This window comes from Anser brachyrhynchus (genome assembly GCF_964034855.1).
Source record: "Anser brachyrhynchus genome assembly, chromosome: 2".
NCBI classification, from domain to species: Eukaryota; Metazoa; Chordata; class Aves; order Anseriformes; family Anatidae; genus Anser; species Anser brachyrhynchus.
This window is the reverse complement of record NC_137695.1, coordinates 120,799,555-120,808,237: the sequence shown is the minus strand read 5'-3', so window position 1 is coordinate 120,808,237 and position 8,683 is coordinate 120,799,555. Positions and strand designations below refer to the sequence as shown.

General features: G+C 38.5%; 1 long non-coding RNA gene across 1 annotated transcript; it reads left to right on the top strand.

Moving 5' to 3' along the window:
• Nucleotides 1-830: 830 nt before the first annotated feature.
• Nucleotides 831-7,460, top strand: LOC308190164. The gene is made up of 3 exons (XR_013946962.1): nt 831-907; nt 1,277-1,432; nt 5,509-7,460. It is a non-coding gene; the product is annotated as an uncharacterized lncRNA (long non-coding RNA).
• The last annotated feature ends 1,223 nt before the right edge of the window (nt 7,461-8,683 follow it).

Sequence of the window (8,683 nt, the reverse complement as noted above, 5' to 3'; positions counted from 1 at the left end):
CAGCTGCTATGCTACTGGATTATGTATGTGTCAATCACATTCCTTGTAATCTCTTTCCCAAGCTGAAGAGCCCTGGCATATTCAATGTTCCTTCTCTGTGAGCCAGTCTGCACCTCTGCTTTTCCTTGTTTTAGTCGGACTATGTCCTAGAAGAGATATCTCCCTTGGACCAACACTGCACAAATAAGTCTGATTGAGGCAGGACAATGCACTTTGAGTATGATTTTTATCAGACAGGGTTTTAAAATGTTTCACTAACTAGCAGAAAGGTGTGTGTAACAGTGCTTAGGTCATTTTAGCTTGTATTGGCTTGTAATGTGCTTAAGCAAAAGTAAAATAAGCCACCCTTAAAAAATACCTGCTGATGATACAGGTTTTAAAAAGGCATATGTAATGAAGCTGGTTTAAGTCTGTGCTTGACAAGGAGTTCAGGCTTGTTCAGCCTGGAGAAGAGGAGGCTCAGGGGCGACCTTATCGCTCTCTACAGTTACCTTAAAGGAGGCTGTAAAGAGGTGGGGGTTGGTCTGTTCTCCTACGTGCCTGGTGACAGGACGAGGGGGAATGGGCGAAAGTTGCGACAGGGGAGTTTTAGGTTGGATGTTAGGAAGTACTTCTTTACCGAAAGGGTTATTAAGCATTGGAACGGGCTGCCCAGGGAGGTGGTGGAGTCACCATCCCTGGAGGTCTTTAAAAGACGTTTAGATGTAGAGCTTAGCAATATGGTTTAGTGGAGTACTTAGTGTTAGGTCGGAGGTTGGACTCGATGATCTTGAGGTCTCTTCCAACCTAGAAATCTGTGATACTGTGATACTGTGAGTTTGTATTGTAGGAAAAAAATGGACTGCTTCACATTGGCACAGTACGGTGTTGAGATGCCCTTCCAATGGAACTTGAAAAAAATTACCTGGTAAGTACAAGTTGAGCAAAATTTGTAGCTTGTAGCAAATGGACCTTGCCTTAGCATGCCAGGGGAAGTTCATGAGCAGGACACATGAAGAGTAGGGCAATGGGCTACAACCAGTGGCAGAGGGCATTGTGCATGAGCACTCCACTTCCACATGCCTGCATGACTCTGGTGATCCATCTCTTTTTCTGCCCACTTTCTTCTGCTGGCCCATGTTCTATTCTCACATGTCCTGGCCTGAACGACTGCCTTGTCTCATTCCCTGACTCTCACTCCTGTTTTCTGCTCTCCCACATCATGTTTGCCCTCAGCATCAAAGCCTTTTTTTCATGGACCTCAGAGTTAATTTTTTTTTTTTTTTTTTTGCGATAGCAAAGACCTCCACTTGCCAGTGACCCCGGTTTCGTAACATCTATCTGTGCTTCTCAGTGTGGCCTTGCCTCCTGGCTGGCTTTAAAGCTGTTCATTTCTTCCTTCTTTTGAAATCCCTTATCAAGACTAACTTCCACGACTATTGACCAAATAAGGGTAAGTCGGGGGGTGCTGAGAATGCTGCCCTTAGCTGTTGAAAGCAAAACCAAAACAAATATATGCAATGTGTATATTTTATATACGGAAGGTGTTCTCAGAGTAACTCTTATCCTGTAATTCTGAGCTCCAGCCTTACAAGTACGTGTACCTTACTGTGTGAAAGAAGTGCTGTAGGAGTAAGGCAAATATTTCTGAGTCAGGCTGGGGTATATATTATATGCCTACGTAAGGACTCATAGAAAAGAACCTTCACTCTTTTCATGGAGGAAATGTTTGGATTACATACCTATCAGAATATAATCAGAATCCAAGTCTTTTATCAAAGGCTTGGTTTATAAACAGATTTAAACAGAGCAAAATTTTCTGAGTTACATGTTTCAAAACACAGTCATTCTATTATCTTTCTGTAATGCATAAACCCAGAGAAATATCTAAGAGTATTTAATTCAACGCACTGTATTCTCTCTTACCAGGAAGTGATATGTAGCCTGAATCCCATACATGAAAATCTGTAATCTGTGCAATTTGTATATGGCAAGAACAGATTCAGCTGAAGTATCAGGAAGACTTTCTGCATTGTGTTCACTGGTTTTGGTTGAACTAAATTCCAATTATATGTTTCTATCTTATGGCTTCCTGCTTGGCATTCTGTACCTTTTCAGTCTCTTGCTTTACATTTGCAAGAGAAAGAATGGCTTAAAGGGACATTATTCCAGTAAACTATGGGACAGAAGAAGGCAAATGGCAGCATATCTGTGGAGTGTATATGGAAAATTATGCCATAGTGAGGTTTTTTTTTTTTTTTCCTTTTGGCTTGAAATACAAACTCTAGTAAAGAGGAGAAACTGAGAAGGATTTAGAACTGGATTAAGCTCCAGTGACCCTTGAGTCCTCTAAAAAGATGTTTGGCAATGTATAAATGAACAAATACTCAAATACTATTTGTGCCTTGCAGAACTACAGGTCTCTCAGAATTATCTCTTTTTTTTTTTTTTTTTTTTGAAGGCTAGAACCCATTGTGCAACTTCTATCAAAAGCTATCACAAGGTCAAAGTAGTTTCACAGATGATTTCATGACCATCTGTAAGAGAGATTTTTTTCAGCATCAGAGGCCCCTTTGGCACTTAGATATGAGTGATCTGGTGCATGAGGAATTAATCTTCTGCAGCAACGGTGTCAGGGAGAATTAAACTCTTGTAGTCCCAGAAACCTTGCATTCCTAATTCTTATTCAGCATATATATATATTTGTTTTAACTTTGAAATATATTAAGCCATCCCAGGTAAATCAGTATTTTCTTCAAATGTTTGATGAGCCAAACAAATGTTTAGAAGGACAGCAACAGAACATGATATTCAGGCATGTTATTTAGGTCTGCTAGTGACCATATTGTGCATTTTTGATCCCATGATTGCCTTCTTAAAGATACCTTAAGTCTCACCCTTCTAGTGATGGACAGACTCCTCTAGTTATGCTATAGCCATATTCGGGTTATGTCATTAGACAGATCTATGAGAGATGCAGGTTCTTGTAATTGTTGTGGTTTGTTTGGCATTTGCAATTGCAGTGAAACAGTAACACTATTGAACAGTAATTACGTAGCTTTCACAGAAGCAAAGCAAAAGTTTTTTAACAGAAGTCTATTGAAAAGCAAGAAATAAAGGAGTGCTTAGGTCACAGCTCTCTGTCTTTTTATTTTAAATCAGAATGAATTTTAATCGTTCATATCTTTATACCTTGAAGCGTTGGGTAGGTGTTTTTTTTGGGGGGTAAGAGACTGTAGGATTTGGGGGGGGACAGGGGGCCGAATCTTTTCTGTTTCTTTTTCTGTATAAGCCATGACAAATAACCTTACATGACACTTTGCCAGAGTGGAGAAATTCCCACAGAACAGATTACTGGTTTGTTGCAGCAATGGGGAGTCACATCAGTTATTGGTAGCAGCTTTAATTCCTACATAAAGCATCTTTTAGCTCCCACTTGGAGACAAAAGACAGAAGGGCTAGAAAGATAACAGGTAGCTTTTGTAATGCTTGTACCACGGTTTTGATCGTCCCATTGTTTCATGCGTCTTCACATTGCCAGAACGAATACCGCCAGTGCCTGCTGTCTTCAAACAACTCTGAATCCTGGCTGAACAATAATTAATTGGAGCAGTACCTGTTTGGTCTTGCCAATTGTCAGACCCTGTTAGCCTTATACTTCTGTTTCTACTGATTGTAGTCTCTGGTTTAACTTTTTATATTCCTTTTTTTTTTGTTTTATTTTATTATTTTTTTTTGTATGGTAGTACATGCTGTTAAATCATACTCAGTCATGTAGTCCTAGATAATGGACCAAACCATTGATTTTTAAAGCAGCCACTGTTCATTTTGCACTTTTGAAAGTGTTGCTGATGTAGCTGAAGCCAGAGGAGACCACATCCTGTGACTGTGAACACACTGGGAACACCTTAAAAAATTAATTTAAAGATGTGTAGCTTTAATTCTTCTTTACTGTAAAGTGCATTTCTCTTTGAACTGGGCTAGATTTCATAGGTTCAGCCTTCTCTGACTGTGCCTATTAGGAAGTTTTATTACAGTTCTCTGGGGCAGCTCTGAAAATAATAACTTTATGTTTCTCTGTTCCTTATTAATTTTTCCTTTCAAGTTCATATACTTTCTGGCATTGTATAAGAGCTGGAGTCACAGGCCATTATAAAAAATACTATGCACATATTGAGTGCTTCTAATCTAAAGAGTGGGTAGGATTCTTTACTTTGTATAACAAATGCGAGAATTTTGTGGAGATTTATTAAACTTTAAAACAGTCCAAAAAGTGATGTCAAAGAAAGACAAATCAAAGGACATGGCCATAGGCAAGAAGTTATAGAAGCAATTAATTTTTCACCTCAGCAGCTACCACTGACCACAAAACAAGATCGTACTGGTTGAAATAACTGCAGGGTAACAAAACTAATCTAGCAGATCTAGCATCCCAAGAAACAGGGTAGCAAATTAGGGACATGCCCTTGCCTAGCTGCAGTAGAGCAATTTAATGTTAGTGCTTCAATAATAAAAATAATATCTTCCATATAGTCACTGTATTTGTTCCTGCTGAGGTCCTGACATGCAGATGCAAGTATGACCTTGGGTGCAACGTAAGATCTGAAGTTTGGGCAAGATTTAGCCATAGGCTGGCCATTTACTAGAGCTTCTTCTTATGTTAGAACTTTAAATGACCAGTAGCTTTATTATTTTCTTTCTATTAAGTTCATAACAACTATATGTGCATTTCTTTTTTACTACATTTTTGTTATATGGTTTTAAATTTATTTTCTGTGTTTCATGATTAATATTTTCTGTAAAATTCTTGGGGATACATTGTTTGTCTGGAACTACTTGCTTCCCAATTGAACCACCTTGCTTCCCAATTCATATCTGAAGATCCCAAATCTTGAGCTTCATTTTTCTTTTCATATATATATATATATATATTTTTTTTTTTCCAGAATGGGACACTTTGATTGCTTTCTGCTTTTTTTGCACTCTCCTAGCCCAACAAGTATTTTTGATTTCCTTATTTTCTCATAGTCTTATATTTTAACTGAAGACAGTTTAATCATTTGGGAAGTAGCTCCCAAAATTCAACAGTTTGGTTGCAAATAGCACTGAAGTACTTGAGGAGAGACTACCTATTGAAATACAATTTACAAATAAGAAATTTCCTTTCTCTATTACAAATTTATATTAAGTGGTGACCACACATAGAGAGGACTGACACATAAATGCACCCAACCAGCAAATTTCTTTGAAGCGAAGAGCAATATAATTAGAGGATTAGGAAGATGTAATTTCTAACTACATTTATCCTATGAAATGAAATATTCAATCATCAGACTTAAAGAGCTATTGTAAATTGAGTGTGATTCAAGGGTACTTAAGCTAATTGCTTACTATTTTTGTAATAGTAAGGTCTTTTTTAAGAGGCCAAGTTACTTTTTAAACGTATGGGAGTGTGGCAGAGAAGACTTGCTTGACTCACTGGCTTTAACTCAAATCAGGATTAAATTGGTTTACTGATTTATTGAACAGGTACTTATCCAGCAATTGGTGAACTTTATGTGGCGGATCAATAACAGCAGTCCAACAGAGAAACCAGACTACAAGACACTCAGAAAACACTGACAAGCACCTACAGGTTACCGAAACCTTTTCATACCTCGCCCCCCAAGCTCCAATCCGCCACGCACGTTTGTGTATGGGCACCCCTCTCTCGCCTCTTTGGGCTGTGCAGGTTCTCCATTTGACAATGGGGGTGCTTCTGCTTTGTGCAACCTGCTGATCCACGTGTGGCTGAGAGGACACACCATGAGTCCCTGCATGCACCCCGAGACAGGGGTTCTTCTGCTGCTGCACCCCATGCCATCACCCCACCAGTCTGCCTTCTGCATGGGATGGGGAGGACACCCCATCAGAGCTACATGGGGAAAAATACGAGGTGGTCCAGCACTTGGTGTTCATTACTGTGGAGCCATCCTCGTTGACTGCTTGTATTTCTTTGCTAGGTTACCCAGCCAGAGGTGCAGTAGCTGGTCACTGTATATTTACAATACAAGGAAAATATTCTCATTGTATGAGAATTCTAAGTATGAAATATTTTAAATTAAGATACTTTAATGAAATTCACAGATATACCTACAGTGCTACCGATTAGGAAAGAATAATGTAAAGAGACAAACCAAGGGGCAGTTATCGCAGTCATCCCCCTTCAGCCATGTCCAACCATAGCTAACCATGGCTAAGAAAAAAAAAAAAGAATAAGCCAAGTATGCTGTGGTAGTTCCCAAATAAACTTCCCAACCTTGAATGATACTTAGTGGGTGTAATAGTATTTTCTGTTTTGCTTTCTATTTATTTTCTTCTATTTGCTAGCATTCATTTTACTTTTGACTGTAACTGAGCATTGAACTCAATAATAGCATTTTTACAGAAATATCTATTAAAATTTTAGGATCTCTTCCCAAGTGGCCATTGCAACCTATCCCAGACTGAGCTTATTTATTACTACAGAAACAGCGCAACTTCTAATGTCTTAGGAAATCTGTGGTGTCCTATAGCCCACAAATGCTAACAAAGAATAGCTTGCCAAAAACTTCTAATGTAGCATTAACATAAAACATAGCAGTGCCCTTTCTCCTGATCAGCATCTCATTTATTAACATTACATTTTATCTAGTGGATATGCAATAAATTTCTGTTCTGCCCTCTCTCCACACACCTTGATTTTTTAGTTCTTTTAAAATATCAGTTCCATGATCCAGTTCTGAGCACAGTTTCTCTTGATGACTCCCAGAAGTGATGAGGCATGTGACAGGGACATGGGAGCAAGGGATAGGGACTTAATAAATCTGGTTTGCCAATGGAGAAAATATGATGTTGGATGACATCCTAGGAATGATGTAGGTTAAGCAATGTATCATTAAATGATTTTTATTCATGACCCTCCAGGCTCTAAAATAAAGCTCTTCTCGCTGTGGGCAGGTGATGATTTAGCAAGCAGGCAAGGCCATTAAAGATGTTGCTGTACTCACCTCCCCTGCTGGACACTACCATGGCCACAGCTCTGCCAGTGAGCGAGAAAGTTTGTGACCGTTTGGTTCACCAGAAACAAAATAATCAGGGTCGGTCTAATACTTGAATAACCAGCATGCACTAAACAGGCTGGTTGAGTTAAAAACGGGCCAGCAGTGTTCATGTGAGCTGTCTCAGCAGCCGAGCCACGAGAATGGTGGTTTCTGGCAGAGAGGCAGCAGCAGCCAGGGCAGAAAGTGGTCCTTCAGCCTCTGGAACACAGGAAGAAAATCACACTTTTTTTTTTTTTCATTCATACATTCACCAGACCATTTGTGCTGTGAAACAATCCCTACCTGTTTTCTGCCTGCAACTAGAAAGGTGCAGAATATTCCATATATATATATATTTTTTTTTTTTCTGATAGCTCAACAGTTCAGAGATGTATACTGACCTCTTTAGATTTTCTTTCCTTTCCTCCCAGTATTTCATTTTCTGCACTTACAGTATCTCCTAATTATTTACCCCAGATTTTTTTTTTACTCCTTTTATGATCCACGGAAGGTTTCACCTACTCAACTGTCACTGAGAATGGACTGGATCAGAATGGACCCATCCTACTTCAGCACAGTGTGGGAAAACCTCATGGAGGAATTAACCTGTTGTCAACATCATGAAATGTGTCAGCAGCTAGGAATGAAATTCTCTAACAAAGTGTGTTTTACGAGATTTTGGGGTGGGGTTCCTTCCTCCAAACTTTTCCAATACAACAGTATTTCCATTGATTAGAAAATCCTACAGCCTTTAGATGATGTATTTTACCTGCTTATGTCATGAATATAAAGAATGAAGTCCCTGAACTACCAGATTTTTATTTTTATTTCTTATTTTTTATTTTATTATATTATTTTTTTAATTTCTTAACAGGCAAAAGTTGCACTCCAGATTCTAAGAGACAGGCACCAAAAATACAATGAAACTTGCTGGAAGCATTATAGTATGAGTTCTTGAACATGACAAAGTTGAGATTTTAATACATTAAGATATTTTATCCTGAGAAGTCTTCAAAACTTAATAAATTGCTAGAGCTTGTGATATTTTAAGGGAGACATTTTAATTCTTTAAGAAATTTATTTAAAGGTATCTGTTTTTAAAGTAAAAGTCACCGCCCATATTTGATGTTGTTCTTTCTATAGGACATCAGACATGCATTCTCTATTCTAGATAAGCTCATGCCTTTCTTGACCTCTAGTTATCACAGAGGTTAAGTAGCAGGTGCAAGCATTTGGCCTAGGTCATAAGAAATTATTTGTCTTTTCTTTTTTTTTTTTTTTCTCTTGACCTCAGTCTTAGGCTGATTCTAGATAGGTCAAGGGATGAGATGACCTTGCCATCAGGTTGGGAATGTTACAGTAAGGTTACAGGGAGTGACGCTGTGATGTTTTTGTTGAACCGTTTTTCCATTTAGTAGTACACGACTTTTTTGTGTAGAGAGTTTTCATCTATTTTAGCTAAACATCAAAAGACTCTTTTCCAAACAAGTGATAGGAGAATCAGACAATCTGTGTCACAAAAGGTTTTATCACTCTGAACTGTTTACTGTCTGTTTCAGAAAAATATGTAGGTTTAGAGAGCTTGCAGCAGCATTTGGTAGGTGATTACTCTCCTCCCTGTATTTTCCCATTGGTGTTATTTT